The sequence below is a fragment of the Scyliorhinus torazame genome, chromosome 1, assembly GCF_047496885.1.
Source record: "Scyliorhinus torazame isolate Kashiwa2021f chromosome 1, sScyTor2.1, whole genome shotgun sequence".
Taxonomy (NCBI): Eukaryota; Metazoa; Chordata; class Chondrichthyes; order Carcharhiniformes; family Scyliorhinidae; genus Scyliorhinus; species Scyliorhinus torazame.
In genome coordinates this window covers 144,241,012-144,265,939 of record NC_092707.1, presented here as the reverse complement: position 1 = coordinate 144,265,939, position 24,928 = coordinate 144,241,012, and the positions used below count along the sequence as shown (strand labels likewise).

Genomic DNA, 24,928 nt, shown 5'->3' with positions numbered 1-24,928 from the left:
GGGGAAGTTGAAGTCTCCCATCACCACAACCCTGTTGTTTTTACTCTTTTCCAAAATCTGTCTACCTCTCTGCTCCTCCATCTCCCGCTGGCTGTTGGGAGGCCTGTAGTAAACCCCCAACATTGTGACTGCACCCTTCTTATTCCTGATCTCTACCCATATAGCCTCACTGCCCTCTGAGGTGTCCTCCCGCAGTACAGCTGTGATATTCTCCCTAACCAGTAGCGCAACTCCGCCACCCCTTTTACATCCCCCTCTATCCCGCCTGAAACATCTAAATCCTGGAACGTTTAGCTGCCAATCCTGCCCTTCCCTCAACCAGGTCTCTGTAATGGCAACAACATCATAGTTCCAAGTACTAATCCAAGCTCTAAAGTTCATCTGCCTTACCCGTAATACTTCTTGCATTACAACATATGCACTTCAGGCCACCAGATCCGCTGTGTTCAGCAACTTCTCCCTGTCTGCTCTGCCTCAGAGCCCCACTGTCCCTATTCCCTAGTTCTCCCTCAATGCTCTCACCTCCTGACCTATTGCTCCCGTGCCCACACCCCTGCCATACTAGTTTATATCCTCCCGTGTGACACTAGCAAACCTCGCGGCCAGGATATTTATGCCTCTCCAGTTTAGATGCAACCCGTCCTTCTTATATAGGTCACACCTGCCCCGGAAGAGCTCCCAGTGGTCCAGATAACGGAAACCCTCCCTCCTACACCAGCTGTTTAGCCACGTGTTTAGCTGCTCTATCTTCCTATTTCTAGCCTCACTGGCATGTGGCACAGGGAGTAATCCTGAGATTACAACCCTAGAGGTCCTGTCTTTTAACTTCCTGCCTAGCTCCCTGAGCTCCTGCTGCAGGACCTCATGCCCCTTCCTGCCTATGTCGTTACTACCAATATGTACAACGACCTCTGCCTGTTTGCCTTCCCCCTTCAGGATGCCCTCTACCCGTTCGGAGACATCCTGGACCCTGGCACCAGGGAGGCAACATACCATCCTGGAGTCTCCTTCACGTCCACAGAAGCGCCTATCTGTGCCCCTGACTATAGAGTCCCCTATTACTATTGCTCTTCTGCGCTTTGACCCTCCCTTCTGAACATCAGAGCCAGCCGTGGTGCCACTGCTCTGGCTGCTGCTGTTTTCCCCTGATAGGCTACCCCCCCGACAGTATCCAAAGGGGTATACCTGTTCAATAGGGGGACAACCACAGGGGATTCCTGCACTGACTGCCTGCCCTTTCTGGTGGTCACCCATTTCTCTGCCTACACCTTGGGTGTGACCACATTTATATAACTGCGATCTATGACGCTTTCCGCCACCTGCATGCTCCTCAGTGCATCCAATTGCTGCTCGAACCGAACCATGCGGTCTGTGAGGAGCTCCAGTTGGGTGCACTTTCTGCAGATGAAGCCACCCGGGACGCTGGAAGCCTCATGGACCTGCCACATCTGACAGTCAGAGTACTGCATCCCTCTAACTGACATTGCGTCAATTAATTAAAATTAAAAGTTTAAAATTAAAAAAAAATCTATTTAAAATTAAAAAAAAAAAAAAAGTTACTGTTAACTATCTGTTTCCTAGCACTAGATTTCTAATATAAATGCGAAAGCTAAATATAGTCCTCTCCGATCTCTGGCTTAGATACTCCTCTAAATTATAATTAAGTAATTATGTTTAATTAGTTACCAATGCTTAATTTTTTTAATTTAGTGTAGATTCCCAACCAGCCACTCAGGTCACAGCTTTTCTGAAATGTCACTTCAGTTTCCCCCCGACACACACAATTTGAAAAAGGTATAAAAGTAAAAATGAGTAAAAATCACTTACTTACCTTCTTACCTTCTGAGGGTCTTAGATGTTCTCAGGTTCTCTCCCTGCCAGAGACTGCTCCTCCTCCTCCGAACGGCTCCCGAAACTAGGCCGCGATCTTTTAAAATCTCCGCTTTGACTCGCAGCTCCTGTGCTTTTTAAATCTCCCGCGCTTAAAGGCGGTAAAGAAGGCAAATGGTATGCTGGCCTTCATTGTGAGAGGATTAGAGTACAGGAACAGGGATGCCTTGCTGTAATTATACAGGCCTTGGTGAGGCGCACCTGGAATATTGTGTGCAGTTTTGGTCTGAGGGAGGACGGTCTTGCTATAGAGGGAGTGTAGTAAAGGTTTACCAGTCTGATTCCTGGGATGGCGGGACTGACGTATGAGGAGAGATTGAATCGTTTAGGATCATATTCACTGGAGTTCAGAAGAATGAGAGGGGCATCTCATAGAAACCTATAAAATTCGAACAGGACTGGGCAGGGTGGATGCAGGGAGCATGTTCCCGATGGTGGGTGCATCCAGAACGAGAGGTCACAGTTTGAGGATACGCAGTAGACCATTTAGGACTGAGATGAGGAGAATTTCTTCACCCAGAGAGTTGTGAGCTGATGGAATTCATTACCACAGGAAGTAGTTGAGGCCAAAACATTGTATGTTTTCAAGAAGCTGTTAAATATAGCACTTAGGGCAAAGGGGATCAAAGGATATGGGGGGAGTGGAAAGTGGGATTAGGCTATTGAATTGGATGATCAGCCATGATCATAATGAATGGCGGAACAGGTTCAAAGGGCTGAATGGCCTCCTCCTGCTCCTATTTCCTCTGTTTCCATGTTTCTATATTTAAATATGCATGCACTGAATTCCCTGGGCGCCCGGGAGCTAACGACCTCCCCAGTGAGGCCTCGACTCAGCATCATTTAATACTGACCCACCAAATGTGGACCAGGTGAAATGGCACCTGGGGGGGCATTTCCCATGTTATTGGAGACCCCATATCTGCAGCCCAGCACCAGTCATGCACAGCCTGGCTTGCAGCTGTGCCGGTGATTATTCCTCACAGCTTTTACACCTCTGGTACGGTACAGGCTACAGCAGCTAAAGTTAACATCATCAATCTCTTGCACACGCCTGTATCAAGCAGGTACCAGAATGACCATCTCCTCTCCCACGGAGGCTGTGCAGGAGGAAGGAGAGAGGGGTGGGGGGTGGAGTGGGGGGGGGGGGGGGGGGGGGGCTGCGGGGAGAGATGGGGAGGAGTCACGGCAATCCATCCTTTCAGCCATGGGCTCTTCAAGGTAAGGAGTGCGACAGCAAAGTCATCTCAGTTTCCACAGTCCTTCCTAACATCAGTCGTAGTCCATCCACTATCATTAGAGCTTCATATAGTACAAAGGTCAGTATTGGCCTTCTTGCCAAGTCACATTACCTGGTCAATAATCACTCACCAAACAAACTCCGCACACCTAGAATTAAATAAAATATGATCATACAGTAAGCCAGCACAAGCTCCCAGTGCCTGACTTTGTTGTTCTCCAGCCTATTGCAGTCCTCCGATGAGGTGGTATTGAGTAATGTAAGCCTGGGAGGCGGTTTGTTATTCCTTCATCAGTGTTGCTCAAAATCCTGGAACTCCCTCCTCACAGCAATGAATTCCACAGACCCACCACTCTCTGGCTGAAGAAATTTCTCCTCACCTCTGTTCTAAAGTGACTCCCTTTTATTCTAAGGCTGTGCCCCCGGGTCTCCCCTGCTAATAGAACATTACAGCGCAGTACAGGCCCTTCGGCCCTCGATGTTGCGCCAACCTGTGAAACCACTCTAAAGCCCATCTACACTATTCCCTTATCATCCATATGTCTATCCAATGACCATTTGAATACCCTTAGTGTTGGCGAGTCCACTACTGTTGCAGGCAGGGCATTCCACGCCCTTACTACTCTCTGAGTAAAGAACCTACCTCTGACATCTGTCTTATATCTATCTCCCCTCAATTTAAAGCTATGTCCCCTCGTGCTAGACATCACCATCCGAGGAAAAAGGCTCTCACTGTCCACCTTATCCAATCCTCTGATCATCTTGTATGCCTCAGTTAAGTCACCTCTTAACCTTCTTCTCTCTAACGAAAACAGCCTCAAGTCCCTCAGCCTTTCCTCATAAGATCTTCCCTCCATACCAGGCAACATTCTGGTAAATCTCCTCTGCACCCTTTCCAATGCTTCCACATCCTTCCTATAATGCGGCGACCAGAATTGCACGCAATACTCCAAATGCGGCCGCACCAGAGTTTTGTACAGCTGCAACATGACCTCATGGCTCCGAAACTCAATCCCTCTACCAATAAAAGCGAACACACCGTACGCCTTCTTAACAACCCTCTCAACCTGAGTGGCAACTTTCAGGGATCTATGTACATGGACACCGAGATCTCTCTGCTCATCCACACTGCCAAGAATCTTACCATTAGCCCAGTACTCTGTCTTCCTGTTATTCCTTCCAAAATGAATCACCTCACACTTTTCTGCATTAAACTCCATTTGCCACCTCTCAGCCCAGCGCTGCAGCTTATCTATGTCCCTCTGTAATATGTAACATCCTTCCGCACTGTCCACAACTCCACCGACTTTAGTGTCATCTGCAAATTTACTCACCCATCCTTCTACGCCCTCCTCCAGGTCATTTATAAAAATGACAAACAGCAGTTGCCCCAAAACAGATCCTTGTGGTACACCACTAGTAACTGGACTCCAGTCTGAACACTTCCCATCAACCACCACCCTTTGTCTTCTTTCAGCTAGCCAATTTCTGATCCAAACTGCTAAATCTCCCTGAATCCCATGCTTCCGTATTTTCTGCAGTAGCCTACCGTGGGGAACCTTATCAAACGCTTTAATGAAATCCATATACACCACATCAACTGCTTTATCGTCATCCACCTGTTTGGTCACCTTCTCAAAGAACTCAATGAGGTTTGTGAGGCACGACCTACCCTTCACGAAACCGTGTTGACTATCTCTAATCAAATTATTCCTTTCCAGATGATTATACATCCTATCTCTTATAAACCTTTCCAAGATTTTTCCCACAACTGAAGTAAGGCTCACTGGTCTATAGTTACCGGGGTTATCTCTACTCCCACTCTCCTAAACTGTCTAAATCTTTCTGCAGCCTCCCCACCTCCTCAATACTACCTGCCCCTCCACCTATCTTTGTATCATCGGCAAACTTAGCCAGAATGCCCCCAGTCCAGGCATCTAGATCGTTAATATATAAAGAGAACAGCTGTGGCCCCAACACTGAACCCTGCGGGACACCATTCGTCACCGGTTGCCATTCCGAAAAAGAACCTTTTATCCCAACTCTCTGCCTTCTGCCTGACAGCCAATCGTCAATCCATGTTAGTACCTTGCCTCGAATACCATGGGCCCTTATTTTACTCAGCAGTCTCCCGTGAGGCACCTTATCAAAGGCCTTTTGGAAGTCAAGATAGATAACATCCATTGGCTCTCCTTGGTCTAACCTATTTGTTATCTCTTCAAAGAACTCTAACAGGTTTGTCAGACACGACCCCCCCTTACTAAATCCATGCTGACTTGTCCTAATCCAACCCTGCACTTCCAAGAATTTAGCAATCTCATCCTTAACGATGGATTCTAGAATCTTGCCAACAACCGAAGTTAGGCTAATTGGCCTATAATTTTCCATCTTTTTTCTTGTTCCCTTCTTGAACAGGGGGGTTACAACAGCGATTTTCCAATCCTCTGGAACTTTCCCTAACTCCAGTGACTTTTGAAAGATCATAACTAACGCCTCCACTATTTCTTCAGCGATCTCCTTTAGAACTCTAGGATGTAGCCCATCTGGGCCCGGAGATTTATCAATTTTTAGACCTCTTAGTTTCTCTAGCACTTTCTCATTTGTGATGGCTACCATATTCAACTCTGACCCCTGACTCTCCTGAATTGTTTGGATATTACTCATGTCTTCTGCTGTGAAGACTGACGCAAAGTACTTATTTAGTTCCTCAGCTATTTCCTTGTCTCCCATCACTAGATTACCAGCGTCATTTTGGAGCGGCCCAATGTCTACTTTTGCCTCCCGTTTGTTTTTAATGTATTTAAGGAAACATTTACTATCATTCCTAATGTTACTGGCTAGCCTACCTTCATATTTGAGCCTCTCGTTCCTTATTTCTCTCTTTGTTATCCTCTGTTTGGTTTTGTAGCCTTCCCAATCTTCTGACTTCCCACTACTCTTTGCCACATTATAGGCTTTCTCTTTTGCTTTGATGCATTCCCTAACTTCCTTTGTCAGCCATGGCTGCCTAATCCCCCCTCTGATAACCTTTCTTTTCTTTGGGATGAACCTCTGTACTGTGTCCTCAATTACTCCCAGAAACTCCTGCCATTTCTGTTCTACTGTCTTTCCCACTAGGCTCTGCTCCCAGTCGATTTTCGTCAGTTCCTCCCTCATGCCCCTGTAGTTACCTTTATTTAACTGTAACACCTTTACATCTGATTCTACCTTCTTTCTTTCAAACTGCAGACTGAATTCTACCATATTATGATCACTGCCTCCTAAGTGTTCCCTTACTTTGAGATCGTTTATCAAGTCTGGCTCATTACATAACACTAAGTCCAGAATGGCCTGTTCTCTCGTGGGCTCCATCACAAGCTGTTCCAAAAAACCCTCCTGTAAACATTCAATGAATTCCCTTTCTTTGGGTCCACTGGCAACATTATTTACCCAGTCCACCTGCATATTGAAGTCCCCCATGATCACTGTGACCTTGCCTTTCTGACATGCTCTTTCTATTTTGTGGTGCATTTTGTGCCCCTGGTCCTGACCAATGTTAGGAGGCCTGTACATAACTCCCATTATGGTTTTTTTGCCTTTGTGGTTCCTCAACTCTACCCACACAGACTCTACATCATCTGATCCTATGTCGTTTAGTGCTATTGATTTAATTTAATTCCTAATTAACAAGGCAACCCCGCCCCCTCTGCCCACTTCTCTGTCTTTTCGATAGGTTGTGAATCCCTGGGTGTTTAAAGGCCAGTCCTGAACCCCCTGCAACCACGTCTCTGTGATGCCTACCACATCATACCTGCCAATCACAATCTGGGCCACAAGCTCATCGACCTTGTTCCGTACACTGCGCGCATTTAAATATAGCACCTTTAATTCCCTATTGACCGTCCCTTTTTGTTTTCTTAGTGTGGTGGACCTTGGTTTACTGAGCCTTTCCATACACTTTGTCATATTTTGTGAGATGGGGACTATCGTAACCTCTCCTGAGTTCTGTCTTTTCGTGTTTTTTTGTATTCCTAAGCAGCTATGCTTCCCACTGATTACTTCACCTCTTGGTTCCCTGACTTTCCCTTCCCCCCCAACCTCTAGTTTAAAGTCCTATTGACCACCCTAGTTACTCTTTTCGCCAGAACACTGGTCCCAGCTCGGTTCAGGTGGAGACCATCCCAACGGTATAGGTCCCCCCATCCCAAAACTGGGGCGTCATTCTCCGACCCCCCACCGGGTCGGAGAATGGCCGTTGGCCGCTGTGAATCCCCACCCCGCCCCCGCCGAAGTCTCCGGTACCGGAGATTGGGCGGGGGCGGGAATCGGGCCGCGCCGGTTGGCGGGACCCCCCGCTCAATTCTCCGGCCCGAATGGGCCGAAGTCCCGCCCAGAAATTGCCTGTCCCGCCGGCGTAAATCAAAGCTGATATTTACCGGCGGGACCAGGCGGCGTGGGCGGGCTCCGGGGTCCTGGGGGGGGGCGCGGGGCGGTCTGACCCCGGGGGGTGCCCCCACGGTGGCCTGGCCCGCGATCCGGGCCCACCGATCCGCGGGCGGGCCTGTGCCATGGGGGCACTCTTTCCCTTCCGCCTCCGCCACGGCCTCCACCATGGCGGAGGCGGAAGAGACTCTCCCCACTGCGCATGCGTGGGAAACTGTCGGCGGCCGCTGACGCTCCCGCGCATGCACCGCATTTCCGCGCCAGCTGGCGGGGCAACAAACGCCATTTCCGCCAGCTGGCGGGGCGGAAATCCCTCCGCACCTTTGGGCCGGCGCGATGCCCGTCTGATTGGTGCCGTTTTTGGCGCCAGCCGGCGGACATCGTGCCGTTGGGGGAGAATTTCGCCCCTGATGCCAGTGTCCCATGAAAAGGAACCTCTCTTTCCCACACCACTCTTTCTTTCTTTTTTTCAGAATCCAAAATCTTTTAATGGAAGTAACTCCAATCTTGTTATTAGACAACAGATGGTATCAGGTGCCTCAGAATACAGAGGGGAGAGTTAGACACTGTACAACAATTAGCAGGCTGAACCATTATTTTAATGGCATTTCAAAAAGATTACAGAAAATTTGACAACGTGAAGTATTTTTCTTCCCATTCCATTCCTAACTAAAAACAAAGCAGAAAACTCCTGTTTAAATAATTGTTAGCTGAAAGTATGTTAGTCTCTTTTAGCAGTCTTCTCCCTTTGGTGTAGCCGAAAAAAGACCACCTGGAGATTGTGGTTGCTGAAGTTCCAAGTAAAATGGGGGAAGGGCAGTATGTTAGCAGCAGCTAGCCTTGTTCTCAGCTTCTACAGGCTCCTCTGTTAGTTTAACTGTATCCATGTCCCTGTTTTCAGACAGATGGATAAAATCGCTGGCCAGAATATTCTTCACCAAAAACCGTGTTGCTTCATCAATGTTTATGTTCTCCTTTGCTGAGGTTTCAAACCACGCAATGAAGCCATTTTCCTCGCAGTAACGATCCATCATCGATGGGCTATTCTCCAAATCATCCCATTGCTCATCACATTTGTTTGCCAAGAGCACGGCAGGGATTGGCTCCCCGTTGGGCAGCTTGACTTTACTGTCCAAGTCGCTCTTCCATTTCAGAACTGCATCAAATGTCGAGCTTCTGGATACATCAAAGACTATGAATGCACCAACAGCTTCTTTATAATACACCCTCGTCACGTTGCCGAATCGTTCTTGACCTGCGATGTCCCAGAGCTGGAGCCGGATTAAGGTGCTGGGATCCCAGGGCAGCACCTTCAGGGCGAAATCCACGCTGATGGTAGTGCGGTAATTGCGGGAGAAGAGGCGGTGGACGTAGCGCTTGATGATGCTGGTCTTGCCCACCCCCAGCTCCCCGATCGCCAGCACCTTAAACAGATGCTCGCTGCCGGGGCCACTCTCCAAACCCTCCGCCATCTGCAGCTACGATCCGCCAACCTCACTGCTTCTCCCGCCACCGGACCCGCCCCCAACCCCGCCCCGCGGACCCCACCCCACTCTTTCAGCCACGTGTTAACTTCCCTTATTCTTGCCTCCCTATGCCAATTTGCACGTGGCTCGAGCAGTAATCCGGAGATTATGACCCTTGAGGACCTGTTTTTTAATTTGAATCCTAGCTCTTTCTAATCTCTAAACAGGTCCTCTTTCCTAGACTTGCCTATGTTGTTGGTACCGACATGGACCACAACAACTGGATCCTCCCCCCTCCCTCTCCAGTATCCTTTCAAGCCGGTCAGAGATGTCCCGCACCCTAGCACCGGCCAGGCAACATACCATGCGGGACTCTTTATCCTGCTCACAAAGGATACTATCTATCCCCCTGATAATAGAATCCCCTACAACTACAACTTGCCTATTTACTCCCTCCCCTTGAATGGCCTGCTGAACCATGGTGCCTTGGTCAGCTGACTCATCCTTCCTGCAGCCCTGTTCGCCATCCACACAGGGAGCAAGTGCCTCGTACCTGTTGGACAGGGTCAAGGGCTGAGGCTCCTGAGATCCGGACTGCTGGTTCCCTTTTCCTGCCTGACTTGCAGTCACAGTGATGGGCAGCACGGTAGCATTGTGGATAGCACAATTGCTTCACAGCTCCAGGGTCCCAGGTTCGATTCCGGCTTGGGTCATTGTCTGTGCGGAGTCTGCACATCCTCCCCGTGTGTGCATGGGTTTCTTCTGGGTGGTCCGGTTTCCTCCCACAGTCCAAAGATGTGCAGGTTAGGTGGATTGGCCATGATAAATTGCCCTTAGTGTCCAAAATTGCCCTTAGTGTTGGGTGGGGTTATTGGGTTATGGGGATAGGGTGGAGGTGTGTACCTTGGGTAGGGTGCTCTTTCCAAGAGCCAGTGCAGACTCGATGGGCCGAATGGCCTCCTTCTGCACTGTAAATTCTATGATAATTCTATAATTCTATGACATCCTGCTGTCCCTGGCCACTGGCAGGATTTAAACTACTTACTCTGACAGGTGTGACTGCCTCCTGAAACACAGTATCCAGGTAAGTCTCCCCCTCCCGGATGTGCCTCAGTGTTTGAAGCTCAGACTCCAGCTCATCAACTCTGAGCCGAAGATCTTTGAGCAGCCAACACTTACTGCACATGTGGTCGCTGCAGCTCGCAATGGTATCTGCCAGCTCCCACATCAAGCAGCTCAAGCACATCACCTGACCAGCCATCTCTAATTAATTAATTAATTTGATTTGCTATCAACCAATCAGATCACAGCTTCACTCTGACGTCACTTTTGAAAAAAAAAGGTGGAAAACAGGAAGTTACCGTTAGGTTTTTATACTCACACAGAGACGACTCCTCCTCCTCCGAACGGCTCCCGAAACTAGGCCACGATCCCCGGGTTAAAGTAGGTTTTTATACTCACACAGAGACTGCTCCTCCTCCTCCGAACGGCTCCCGAAACTAGGCCACGACCCCCAGGTTAAAGTAGGTCTTTATACTCACGCAGAGACTGCTCCTCCTCCTCCGAACGGCTCCCGAAACTTTCCTGGTTACCTCACTGCACCAAATTACCAAGTTTCAAATTTCCACTCTGGATGTGTCTTACTCACTCAGGCTGTGTCTCTTTGACCTGCGCAACGCTTCAGACATTTAGTGCCCGGATGGCACATTTAAAAAAAATGTATTTGTGGTATGGGGGTGTCGCTGGCTGCACAGTATTTATTGCCCATCACTTGAACTGACTGGCTCAGCCATTTCAGAGGACGTTTAGGAGTCACCCATAGTGCTTGTTCAAAAATTTAGAGTACCCAATTCTTTTTTTCCCAATTAACGGGCACTTTTGGGTGGCCTATCCACCTACCCTGCACATCTTTGGGTTGTAGGAGTGAGACCCATGCAGACATGGGGAGTGTGTGTAAAATCCACACAGACAGTGACCTGGAACGGGGATCAAACCCGGGTCGTTGGCGCCATGAGGTAGCAGTGCTAACCACTGCGCCACCATGCCGCCCAAGAGTCAACCAAATTGCAGTGCGTCTGGAGTCACATGTAGGCCAGGCCAGCTGAGGGTGGCAGATTTCTTTCTCTAAAGGACATGAGTGAATCTGATGGGTCCAGTCACAATGCCACTACTCAACCGCTTCCCCTGCTACGTACCTTTGTCACTGGAAATACAGTTGATTTAAGACCTCAATCTGTATACTTAAGTAACCCCCTGGTGGAAACAGTTAGGTGCAGCGCTGCCCATCCATTTATAGACCTGCCAGAAGATTGTGTCAGGGGGTCTTGGTTGTTAATGGGATGGTCAAGGTGCCCTCGCCACCCCATCTATTTTTAATTGCCAGTGGCCTGTTTATCAGGCAAGAAAAGGGTGGATTTGGCTGGCAATTGAAAATTAGCACCACTTAGCTTTACGAAGGCAAGCTGAGTACATAAAGCAATGTTGTCATCACTGAACAAATTGACACTGATAATCGCGGCAGCCACACAAACACCACTTCAACTGAGTTCACGTTCAAGGTTAATGGAAATTGCCAACAAGAATTACAGCAATAATGTACTACTTCTATTACCTTATGTATCATTCAGATTTTTCACCTCAACTATTGAAATACTTGTTCGGAGATGTTATTTTTTAGTATCTGTAACCATGGGCGAAATTCTCCGTTATCGGCGCAAAGTCTGCCGATCGGCGCAAAAAACGGCGCAAATCTGACTTGCGTCACGTCGGAAAAATGGTTCAAAAGTCTCCGGCCCGAAATGGGCTAGCAGCGACGTGACGGGATCCGCGCTTGCGCACGTGGTTCACGCCGTGCAGCGTCATACACGCCGCACGGCGTGACGGCTCATAAGGCCGCGCTGCTCCCCCCCACCCGACCGGAACACCCGACCGGAACACCCGACTGGATGGCTGGCCGCCGCTCAGCCGCGAGGTTCCAGTCACGGGATGTGGAGGCGCTCCTGGACGCAGTGGAGCAGAGGAGGGACGCCCTGTATCCCGGGCACGGCCGCAGAGTTGCCCCACACCACAGCCGGCGTCTGTGGAGGGAGGTGGCAGAGGTCGTCACTGCTGCGGCCCTGACACCAAGGACAGGCACCCAGTGCCACAAGAAGGTGAACAACCTCGTCAGAGCAGCCAGGGTGAGCCTCCCCCCCCCCTGCCCAATATCCATATCCCCCATATCCCCCCTCCCCCATATCCCCCCTCCCCCATATCCCCCATATCCCCCTCCCCATATCCCCCCTCCCCCATATCCCCCCTCCCCATATCCCCCTCCCCATATCACCCCCTTCCCCATATCCTCCCATCCCCCATATTCCCCCTCCCCCATATCCCCCCTACCCCATATTCCCCCTACCCCATATCCCCTCCCCCATATTCTCCCTCCCCCATATCCCCCCTCCCCATATCCCCCTCCCCATATCCACCCTCCCCCATATCCCCCCTCCCCCATATCCCCCATATCCCCCTCCCCCATATCCCCCTCCCCATATCCCCCCTCCCCATATCCCCCCTCCCCATATCCCCCCTCCCCCATATTCCCCCTCCCCCATATCCCCCCTCCCCCATATCCCCCCTCCCCCATATCCCCAAGTGAATCCAGCCCTAACCTTAACCTCTGCAATGCACGCGCAACCGATGGCGTGCATTCATATACCTGCCTAACACTGTTGCCTTTTACCCCTGCCACCACCCCCACCCACCCCCCCGCCACAGGAGAAGCGCGCACACAACAATAGGGAGCATGTGAGGACTGGAGGAGGCCCCGCTGATGAGAAGCCACTGACCGAACACGAGGAAAGGGCCCTGGAACTGGCTGGCGGACCCGAGGACCGGGAGGTTGCTGATGCAGAGGTCGGGGGCGTACTAGCAAGTGAGCCACCGACAGCCCGTCCCCATATCCCCCCTCCCCCATATCCCCCCTCCCCCATATCACCTGATCACTGCCTGCGTGTCTAACCATGCATGCTTCATTGTGTATCGCAGGAGCAAAAGTCGAGGCACCCATCCCCGCAGATGCAGACCGCCCGCAGGATGCCCCTCGCACACCACGGGAGACGGCGAGACCCGGACCCTCCGGCATGCGACGCCCGCAGGATGCCCCTCGCACACCACGGGAGACGGAGAGACCCGGACCCTCCGGCATGCGACGCCCGCAGGATGCCCCTCGCACACCACGGGAGACGGAGAGACCCAGACCCTCCGGCATGCGACGCCCGCAGGATGCCCCTCGGAGGCCACGGGAGACGGAGAGACCCGGACCCTCCGGCATGCGACGCCCGCAGGATTCCCCTCGCACACCACGGGAGACGGAGAGACCTGGAGCAACAGGGAGACGACACCCCCGTCACGTGCGGGAGCGACGACGCAGGCGTGTGCCACCCAGCGACGAGGGGGGCAGCCACAGGCCCCCGTCACATCCGGCCAGGACACCACTACCCAGGACACCACTACCCAGGACACCACTACCAAGGTCACCACTACCCAGGACACCACTACCCAGGTCACCACTACCCAGGACACCACTACCCAGGACACCACTACCCAGGACAGCACTACCCAGGACACCCCTACCCGGGACAGCACTACCCAGGAAGACGAAATACCGGACAGTGACTCAGAGTGGATGGGTGGAGACGAACCCCCACCCCAAAGTGCCATGGACTCAGAGTGGGACTCAGAGCACGACACAACACCACTGCTGTCACCAACACCCTCCACCATCGCAGAAACACTCACCTCGGTTCGGCACTTTAGTGATGAGGCGTCTGGTACACTCACTGGTGCGCACAACACAGCCGTCCCGGTACAGCAGGTGGAGGTAGGAGAAGCAGAGGGGCCGGGCGGTCGGAGGGCAGCCCAGCCCAAGCGAACATCTGCCGCCCAGATGGATCCCGGGTTCCTGGAGTTACCACACCCACACATAGATCCGATGCAACCACCGACCCGGAGACGAGCGAAGAGGGTGACGGGCGGCTTGCGGCGGCTGCAGTCGCAGGTGGAGGAGTCCACCCACGTCCAGGAGCTGGAAGTGGTCCCGGTCATGCGTGCCACCCAGGCTGACACCGCACGGGTGGCGTCCGCGGTGGAGGCAATGGGTGCGACGGTGTCAGACATGGGGAACGGTTTGCGAGGCCTGGAGCTTTCCGTGTAGGTGGCGTCTGTGGCCCAGGACCTGGCTGCCCTCTCACAGGAGGCCATGAGCCAGTGCCAGCGCCAGATGGCAGAGGCGCTCAACATCATGGCCCAGTCTCAGCAGGCCATAGCCCAGTCTCTGCAGGCCATGGCCCAGTCTCTGCAGGCCATCGCTGAGGGCATCGGCGCCAGTGGCCATGTGCGAGCCGGCGTCGCACTGTCACAGACAGGGTTTGGCAACCCCCTGGGCTCCATGGCTGCAAACCTGCAGACCCCTGTCGATACCAGCACGGGCCTCCAGGACTGGCAGCGCCAGATGCCGGGGGGGCGTCGGATGGCCAGTCCGTTCGCATCCCCCACCCATGTAGAGGCCTGGGGGCCATCGGGCACCCCGAGGGAGGAGGAGGTGGTGTGGTCCGTCCCGGGTCCCCCTGTAGGGGAGGTCCGGGAACACCGCGACACCTCGGACTCCCCCCCTTCCGTCCCAGGTGCATCGGGTGGGCAACGGGTAGGACAGGCTGGCAGCTCGCCATCCCAGTCACCCGGGCCGCAGCCTGGCCCATCTAGGCCAGGACGCCCCAGGAAACGGCCGCCAAAGGGATCCAGTGTCAGAGGGCAGGAATCACAGGAGTCCACCTCCAGTTCAGCTGTACCGTCTGGGGAACCACGTGGACGTAGTCAAAGGGCCCGTAAGGCTAAACAATTAAACACTGAGTAAGTTGGCACGGGTGCAGGGCACAGATGAGTTTTAGGGGCTAGGGCACGTGCATGAACTCGTTTGGTTATTAAAGTCAATGTTACACCTACAGAAGCTGCCTTTGTGCTCTGTCCAAAGCGTGCGGGGGTGTCATGTACGTTGAGCGCAAGTGTGTGTGTGAGGGGTGGTCTTACCTCAGCCCCAAGTGAGTCTGCCCCCTTCCCCCTGGGCTGCCATCAACATCCCCCCGGGCAGAGGACCGGACCGTGCGCTGCAGTGTCACAGCCGCATGCAGGGATGGTCCGGGTGGATGGTGGTACTGTGGCCATGGGTCAGACATAGTTCAACGATGTAGAGCCAGGGGCTCACCGCAGGGCGGGTTGTCATCATCCTCCATGGCCTGCAATAGACACGTGTCCACCCGCAACTGTGTGAGCCCGGCCGTTGTGCCGCAGGTGGATCGGCAATGGGGGGGGGGGGGTGGTGTGCATGCGGGTGGGGTGGGTGGGGTTGGGGAGGTGGGTGAGGGTGCTAGGTGGGTGGATGGGTGGGGGGTGTGGGTGGTCGGCTGTTGCCATGGTGTGCGGTCTGTGGCCATACTACCCGATTCCCACGCCCATCTAGTCAGTGAAGCGGGCGGCTATCAGCCTGTCCCGTGCCCGCTGGGCCAGCCGGTAACGATGGACAGCCACCCGCCTGTGTCTAGCCCGTCTGCCCTGACCATTGCCCCCATCCCCCTCATCTGGGGAGGACTGTGCCTCTTCCTGCTGCTCCTCCACTCCGCCCTCCTCTGCCTGCAGCACATCGCCCCTCTGCTGGGCTATGTTGTGCAGGACGCAGCACACCACAATGATGCGGCCGGCCCTATCTGACCGATACTGGAGGGTGCCCCCAGAGAGGTCCAGGCACCTGAAACGCATCTTCAGCACGCCAAAGCACCTCTCTATCACTCCCCTTGTCGCTACATGGGCATCATTGTAGCGGTTCTCCGCCTCATTGCGTGGCCTCCGTACAGGCGTCATCAGCCACGATCGCAATGGGTAGCCCCTGTCGCCCAGCAACCAGCCCCTCAGCCGGGGATGGCGTCCCTCGTACATGCCGGGGATGGATGACCGCGACAACACGTATGAGTCGTGTACACTGCCTGCGTAATGGGCGCAGACTTGCAGGATCATCATGCGGTGGTCGCAGACCACCTGTATGTTCATCGAATAGGTCCCCTTCCTATTGGTGAACACGGCCCTGTTATCTGCAGGTGGCCGCACGGCGACGTGCATCCCATCGATCGCGCCCTGGACCATGGGGAACCCGGCCAAGGCAGAGAAGCCCACGGCCCGGGCATCTTGGCTGGCCGGGTCCACAGGGAAGCGGATGTAGCGGTGCACCATGGCATATAGGGCATCTGTCACTGCCCGGATGCACCGATGCACCGATGTCTGCAATATGCCGGACAGGTCCCCACTCGGTGCCTGGAATGACCCCGTTGCATAAAAGTTCAGGGCAACCGTAACCTTGACGGACACGGGAAGAGGGTGTCCCCCGCCAGTGCCACGCGGTGACAGGTGTGCCAGCAGGTGGCAGATGTGTGCCACGGTTTCCCGCCTCATCCGGAGTCTCCTCCTGCATTCCCGGTCCGTGAGGTCCTGGTATGACTGCCGGGGCCGGTACACACGGGGCGTCCTCGGGTGCCTCCGTTGCCGTGGGGCCGCGACGTCCTCCTCCCCCTCCTCGTCCTGTCGGTCAGGTGTCCCTCCAGCCTGGGCGGCTGCCGCCTGCCCCTCTGCAGCAGCCTGCGCCGCCTCTCTGGCACGGTCCTCCTCCTCCTCCTCCTCCTCCTCCTCCTCCTCCTCATCCAGGGCCACATGGACATTAGCGGCTGCCGCCACGGCGGCCAACATCGCTGGATGATCGGAAAACATGACGGCGACATGTCATCATTGCCCATATCCCCTCCTTCCCCCCAGCCAGGTGGCATGGACCGCATGGGTCCAACTGTTGGAGGCTGGCACCTGGCCAGGTGGACCAACTCACTTGCCCCCCCATCCCCCTCCCCGGCACGGACCCCCTATCCTCCTCCCCGGCACGGCCCCCCCCCCATCCTCCTCCCCGGCACGGACCACCCCATCCTCCTCCCCGGCACGGGCCCCCCCTCCCATCCTCCTCCCCGGCACGGACCCCCCCACCCTCCTCCCCGGCACGGACCCCATCCTCCTCCCCGGCACGGAACCCCCCACCCTCCTCCCCAGCACGGACCCCATCCTCCTCCCCAGCACGGACCCCAACCTCCTCCCCGGCACGGACCCCCCCTTCCTCCTCCCCGGCACGGACCCCAACCTCCTCCCGGCACGGACCCCCCCCCCATCCCCCTCCTCGGCACGGACCCCCCCATCCTCCTCCCCGGCACGGACCCCAACCTCCTCCCCGGCACGGACCCCCCCCCCATCCCCCTCCCCCTCCCCAGCACAGACCCCCCCCCCCATCCTCCTCCTCGGAGCGGACCCCAACCTCCTCCCCGGCACGGACCCCCCATCCTCCTCCCCGGCACGGACCCCCCTCCCGGCACTCCCCCGGAGCCCAGCCCACTCTAACCACCACCCCCCGCCGCACACACACACACACAACCCGAGACACACCTCTCCCCACACATTCAGACTGCGGCCACGCCATCGCCTGCCCAGAGCCAACCCCCCAGGCCATCACTCACCTCCACGCTGGTCGGCGTGAACCTGGAGCACAGGGTCACGCCGATGAAAAGGAGGTTTGATTTTCGTCGACGTGAACGGTCATCACGTCGACGGGACTTCGGCCCATCCGGAAGGGAGAATATCGGCAGGCCCAAAATCGGCTGCCTTGCGCAGACCCGTGCCATTCTCCGACGTCAACGGCGCCATTAACGCCCCGCCGACTTTTCTCCCATTGGAGACTTCGGCAACCGGCGGGGGCGGGATTCACGGCGGCCAACGGCCATTCTCCGACCCACTGGGGGGTCGGAGAATGACGCCCCATATGTTTATATTTATAAATATAAGAAATAACTTATACTTATTCAGAGTAAGTTATCTCACATTATTACATTTTCAAGACATCGCGAAGCGCTGCAGTAAGAATTAATTCTCTTTTTTTCCTCACTATCATTTTGTAGGTACATTTTCCCTTATGTAATAATAATAATAATTTTTATTGTCACAAGTAAGCTTACATTAATACTGCAATGAAAGGACAGCACGGTGGCACAGTGGTTAGCATTACAGCCTCAAGGCCGCGAGGTCCCAGGTTCGATCCTGGCTCTGGGTCACTGTCCGTATGGAGTTTGCACATTCTCCCCGTGTTTGCGTGGGTTTTGGCCCCACAACCCAAAGATGTGCAGGCTAGGTGGATTGGCCACGCTAAATTGCCACTTAATTGGAAAAAATGAATTGAGTACTCTAAATTTATTTTAAAAAACAAAAACACTGCAATGAAGTTACTGTGAAAATCCCCTTGTCGCCACATCCTGGCACCTGTTCAGGTACACAGAGGGAGAATTCAGAATATCCAATTCGCCTAACAGCACATCTTTTAGGACTTCTGGGAGGAAACCGGAGCACCCGGAGGAAACCCACGCAGACACAAGGAGAACGTGGAGTCTCCACACAGGCAGTGACCCAAGTGGGAATCGAACCTGGGACCCTGGAGCTGTGAAGCAACAGCGCTACTCACTGTGCTACCGTGCTCCCTTGGTTACTCAAGGGAGATATTAGGAACTTGGGTCCAGAAATGAGATCCAAGATGTAGCAGGCAATTTAGGGTTAAACAGACTGAGGGGTAAAAAACCTACTATCACAGAGTCAGAGGGGTATGTCGACACCTGATTGAGTTACATTGTCCCATTCGGACGTAAACTCATTAGTGGGAATATGCAGGATGCCCAGATCCATTGTCCTTTGGGATACTAACCATTAGCCCATTACAGAGTCTGATGGCCTCTTTGCCTGTCGATGGGAGATTAGTTGCATATAATAGCATGGCTCTGTTCTTTTGTATAAACAGGAGTGGGCAATCAAACAACCAAGATAATGATGATGGCTTCAAGTCTGACAACCCAGAGAACCTTTGTTTGAAGGGCTAGGTGGAGCTTAGAGAGAGAGAGAAAAAGGATACTGCTTAAACAGGGAGAGAAAGTTTTGGAAATCGACCGAGAGAGGTCATGAAAGTTGCCACCGAAGCAGGCTTTGGAAAGAGTTCTGAACGAATGTCCCCAACAGAAGAAAAATTGCTTTGTAAATGCCTTTGTCTGCCCATGTAAGTGGCATAAGTGCTGCATGTTTTGTCAAAGTGCGATTTAATGGGAAATAGTGTGTTAAGGTTAAGAAACTATATGCAATCTGTTAGTGTTAGAGTTGACGTTTAAAAGTGTAAATAATGTTTTCTTTTCTTCTGTTTTAGTAAAGTTTATTTATAAAATAACCAAGCTCTAATTCTTATATTCTCACTCCTGGAACAAATCAATCTTTCCGCACCGTCGTAAAACTTTAAAAAGTTATGGTTCTGGTCCAGTTTCTTAGCCACCATAACATTCCTCACTATCATTTTGGTACATGTTCCCTAATGATTGGCAATAAATATAACAATTCAAAATGATTTACTGTATGCAAAGTGCTCTGAGGTGTTTCTGAGAAATGTTAAATGCAACACAAAGGGAAGTTCATCCTCTTCCTCATTGCAAACCCAAATCTGATGAATTTTGGAATGCAAAAATCCAATCTATTTTTAGAAGGTGTGAAACATAGGAGTGTTGATGCTCAAAGAACCTTGGAACTTCATGGGGCACAAATGGCAGCATTGGTCTTCCTGCCAAGTCACATTACCTGGCCAACAAATACTCACCAAACAAACTCTGCACAGCTAGAAATCAATAAAAGATGTGCTCCTACAAGGAATGCAGAAAGTTAGCATGCAGGTGCAGCAAGCAATAGGGAGGCAAAGGGCATGTTAGTCTTTATTTCAATGGGATTGGACTACTGGAGTGAAGAAGTCTTGCTGCAATTGTGCAGGGTTTTTGTGAGACCACAGCTAGAATGCTGTGTGCAGGTTTGGTCTCTGCATTTAAGTAAGGATATATGTGGAGATGGTACAATGAAAGTTGGGGTTAGGTTGGTCCCTGGGATGAGGGGGTTGTTCTATGATGAGGAGCTGAATAAATTGGGCTTATATCCTCTGGAGTCTAGAACAATGAGAAATGATCTCATTGTAACCTACAAAATTCTGAAGGGGCTTGATAGGGGAGACTTTGAGAAGATATTTCCATTGGTTGAGAGATCTAAAATGCAGGGGCATGATCTCTGGATAAGGGGTTGATCATTTAGGACGGAGATGAGGAGAAGTTTCACTTAAACGTTTGTGAATCTTAGTAATTTTTTATCCCAGGTGGTTGTGGATGCTCCATCATTGAATGCATTTAAGGCTGGGATAGACAGATTGTTAAAATCAAAGAGAAAATGCTGGAAAATCTCAGGCAGCATCTGTAGGAAGAGAAAAGAGCTAACGGTTTGAGTCCAGATGACCCTTTGTCAAAGCTAAAAGACAGTGAAAGTTGGAAATATTTATACTGGGGCGTGAGAGAATGAAAGATGGGTCATAGCCACAGAAACCAAGGGGTCAGGGTGCTACCAGCCACAGAAACCAAGGGAACAGGGTGCTAATGGCAGTCCCCAGAGAGAACAAAAGGTGTGAAAGGCCAAACAGCAGAGAAACTAACATCAGAGGGTGAACTGTGACAGATGTAGATGTGGGGGGAGGGGAAGGGGAGAAAAGCTAAGGAAAGGTGGATAAGATAGGGGGGGGGGGGGGTAAATATATATAAAGAAAGACAATAAAGAAAGAAATGGTAAAAGACAGTTAAAATGAAATGGGATAAAAACAAAGGGGTTGAGGTGGGGTGGAGCTAATCATCTGAAGTTGTTGAATTCGATGTTGAGACTGGAAGGCTGTAACCGGAAGATGAGATATTGTTCCTCCAGTTTGCATCAAACTTCACTGGAACACTGCAGCAGGCCAAGAACAGACATGTGGGCATGGGAGCAGAGTCTTGTGTTGAAATGGCAAGCAACAGGAAGGTCAGGGTCCTGAATGCGCACAGACCTAAGGTGCTCAGCAAAGTGATCACCCAGTCTGCGTTTGGTCTCTGCGATTTAGAGGAGACCACATTGGGAGCAGCGAATGCAATAGACCAGATTGGAAGAGGTGCAAGTGAAACACTGCTTAACCTGGAATGAGTGTTTTGGGCCTGGGATGTTAAGCATGGAAGAGGCAAAGGGGCAGGTGTTACACCTTCTGCGATTGCATGGGAAGGTGTCATGGGTGACGGGAGAGGTGTTGAGTAACTTGGAGGAGTGGACTAGATTATCTCGGAGGGAACGGTCTGTACGGAATGCTGACAGAGGAAGTGAAGGGAAGATGTGTTTGGTGGTGGACAGATTGTTAAAGTCTAAGGCATATGGGGAGTGGGCAGGAAAATGGAGTTAAAGCCCAAGGTCAGCCATGGTCAGATTGAATGGAAGAGCTGGCTCGATGAGCTTTATGCTTTACTCCTGCCTCTTATACTTTTTTCTAAATATATTACAAAGGAAAAAACAAATGACTGTGAAGCTGTGGAACTGCAAGATTGAACCAGAGGATCAGAGTGCAGAAGGAGGCCATTTGATCCATCGAGTCTGCACGACTCTCTGAAAGACCACCCTACCTAGGCCCACTCCCCACCCTATTTCCGTAACCCCACCTAACCTGCACATCTTTGAACAGTAAGAGCAGTAGTGCTGAATGCATTTCAAAAAGAGGTACGATTGAAAATTTGACACCAATACAGATTCTTGAATTGCTAATGTGCAGGTGTTTTAAAATTCAGGATATTACCCAGATTAATTCTTAAGGCGAACAAATTATATGTCCTCACTGTCTGGTATTCCTGGTTACAGCATTGTTGAGCCTGTAACTTATACCGTTCACCAGCTGAGAGAGTTAAATGCAAGTTTCCTGGGGCAAATTTATTTAAATCATTTTGGTGCAGTTTGGGTGTAAATTGAACCTCGGAACTGTAAATTGCTGAATGCCGACCACCCCCTGGAACCTGTGGAAAATTATAGCGCATCGCTGGGGGGGGTGGGGCAGCATGAATCCCGCCCCCACTGGAATACTCCGGTGCCGGGGGCGAGAATCGAGCCACGCCGGTCGGCAGCCGCTGGCAGTGGCCCCCCCCTGGCGATTCTCTGGCCCGCGATGGGCCGAGTGGCCGCCCGTTTTCGGCCGGTCCCGCCGGCGTAAATTAGAGTAGGTACTTACCGGCGGGACCTGGCGGAGCGGGCGGCCTTCGGGGTCCTCGGGGGAGCGCGGGGGGATCTGGCCCCGGGCGGTGCCCCCACGGTGGCCTGGCCCACAATCGGGGCCCACCACCAAGCCCCTTTCCCACTGGCTGGCGTGGCGCAAACCACTCCGCCATGCCAACCGGCGCCGAAGGGCCTCCGCAAGTTGGCGCATGCCCGGGAGCGTCAGCGTGTGCTGGCGTTATCCCACCACATGTGCAAGGGGGGATCTTCTCCACATTGGCCATCGTGGAGGACAACAGCAGCCGACGCGGAGGAATAGAGCGCCCCCACAGCACAGGCCCGCCTACGGATCAGTGGTCCCCGATCACGGGCCAGGCCACCGTGGGAGCAGCGCCTGGGGCCAGATCCCCCCGCGACCCCCCAAGGACCCCGGAGGCCGCCCGTGCCGCCAGGTCCCACTGGTAAGTACCAACTCTAATCGCCGGGGGGGTGCCGCTGCCAGTGGCCGCCGACCGGCATGGCGTGATGCCCGCCCCCGCCAAATCGCCGGCGTCGGAGAATTCGGCAGCTGGCGGGGGCGGGAGTCACGCAGCCCCCCCCGGCAATTCTCCGACCCGGCGGGGGATCGGAGAATTGATGTTTCACATTATAACACACAACTGTGCCCAAGTGTGCAATATTCTTCTTTATATTTTTGGCGCTGATTATGGTACAACAGCTCATTCAATGCAGGTATAGCTCAAATTGTGGCTCTCCAACTCAGAGCATCGTCCATATACTGAACTTATTCTACCACGGCCACGTGGCCTTGCAGTGGGAGTGCGCGGTGTCCACTGTTACACTTCAGGCCTTCTGAGGCTGGTGGCCGTCAAGGGGGTGGGCTGCATGGGGAATGATATTTTGGTTTGGTTAATTAAATTTCCTTTCAGGTTTTGTTTTAGTTACAGTGCCCCACCATGGGCTGTCACAAAGAGAAAATGTGAAATATTTTTGGTTTATCTATTTAAAGAGTATCCTGAACTTCTGCCCCAGAGAGAGATCCATTCCTGCTCACAACCATTCAACACTGCGACAGCTGAAATGGTAGAATGAATGTTAAACTCTACACCAAAGTATAACTGCTTCCCAGCCACACATATAATAAAAAAATTGCAGGCAATGGTGAGGGAATTCATATCGCAGCGTATTTTAGTATAAGATTTATTTTATTGGCACTTGTGGTGGCCCGTGTGTTTCAGTGATGAGGAGATGCTACTTATCCATTTAATATAGTGTGCTAATTTAATTAAATGAATATTCGTTGAATTATTGAACAAACTCTCTCAGATGTAACCGATGATGAGGACCTCACTTAAAAAACCAGGTAACACTTACATAGAACATAGAAAAATACAGCACAGAACAGGCCCTTCGGCCCACGATGTTGTGCCGAACCTTTATCCTAGATTAATCATAGATTATCATTGAATTTACAGTGCAGAAGGAGGCCATTCGGCCCCCCGAGTCTGCACCGGCTCTTGGAAAGAGCACCCTACCCAAATGCAACACCTCCACCCAACACTAAGGGCAATTTTGGACACTAAGGGCAATTTATCATGGCCAATCCACCTAACCTGCACACCTTTGGACTGTGGGAGGAAACCGGAGCACCCAGAGGAAACCCACGCAGACACGGGGAGGATGTGCAGACTCCGCACATACAGCGACCCAAGCCGGAATCGAACCTGGGACCCTGGAGCTGTGAAGCAATTGTGCTATCCACAATGCTACCGTGCTGCCCTTAAGAACAAATAAATCTACACTATATCATTTTACCGTAATCCATGTACCTATCCAATAGCTGCTTGAAGGTCCCTAATGTTTCCGACTCAACTACTTCCACAGGCAGTGCATTCCATGCTCCCATTACTCTCTGGGTAAAGAACCTACCTCTGACATCCCCCCTATATCTTCCACCATTCACCTTAAATTTATGTCCCCTTGTATGGTTTGTTCCACCCGGGGAAAAAGTCTCTGACTGTCTACTCTATCTATTCCCCTGATCATATTATAAACCTCTATCAAGTCGCCCCTCATCCTTCTCCGTTCTAATGAGAAAAGGCCTAGCACCCTCAACCTTTCCTCGTAAGACCTACTCTCCATTCCAGACAACATCCTGGTAAATCTCCTTTGCACCTTTTCCAAAGCTTCCACATCCTTCCTAAAATGAGGCGACCAGAACTGTACACAGTACTCCAAATGTGGCCTTACCAAAGTTTTGTACAGCTGCATCATCACCTCACGGCTCTTAAATTCAATCCCTCTGTTAATCAACGCTAGCCCACCATAGGCCTTCTTCACAGCTCTATCCACTTGAGTGGCAACTTTCAAAGATGTATGAACATAGACCCCAAGATCTCTCTGCTCCTCCACATTGCCAAGAACTCTACCGTTAACCCTGTATTCCGCATTCATATTTGTCCTTCCAAAATGGACAACATCACACTTTTCAGGGTTAAACTCCATCTGCCACTTCTCAGCCCAGCTCTGCATCCTATCTATGTCTCTTTGCAGCCGACAACAGCTCTCCTCACTATCCACAACTCCACCAATCTTCGTATCGTCTGCAAATTTACTGACCCACCCTTCAACTCCCTCATCCAAGTCATTAATGAAAATCACAAACAGCAGAGGACCCAGAACTGATCCCTGCGGTACGCCACTGGTAACTGGGATCCAGGCTGAATATTTGCCATCC

The 24,928-nt window shown here is 52.2% G+C and overlaps 1 long non-coding RNA gene and 1 pseudogene across 1 annotated transcript in view; both read right to left on the bottom strand.

The window, feature by feature from the left end:
• Positions 1-24,928, bottom strand: part of LOC140429748 (uncharacterized) — a 90,625-nt gene that overhangs the window by 22,093 nt on the left and 43,604 nt on the right. The window lies entirely within an intron of this gene.
• Positions 8,008-9,024, bottom strand: LOC140429741 (ras-related protein Rab-32 pseudogene; annotated as a pseudogene).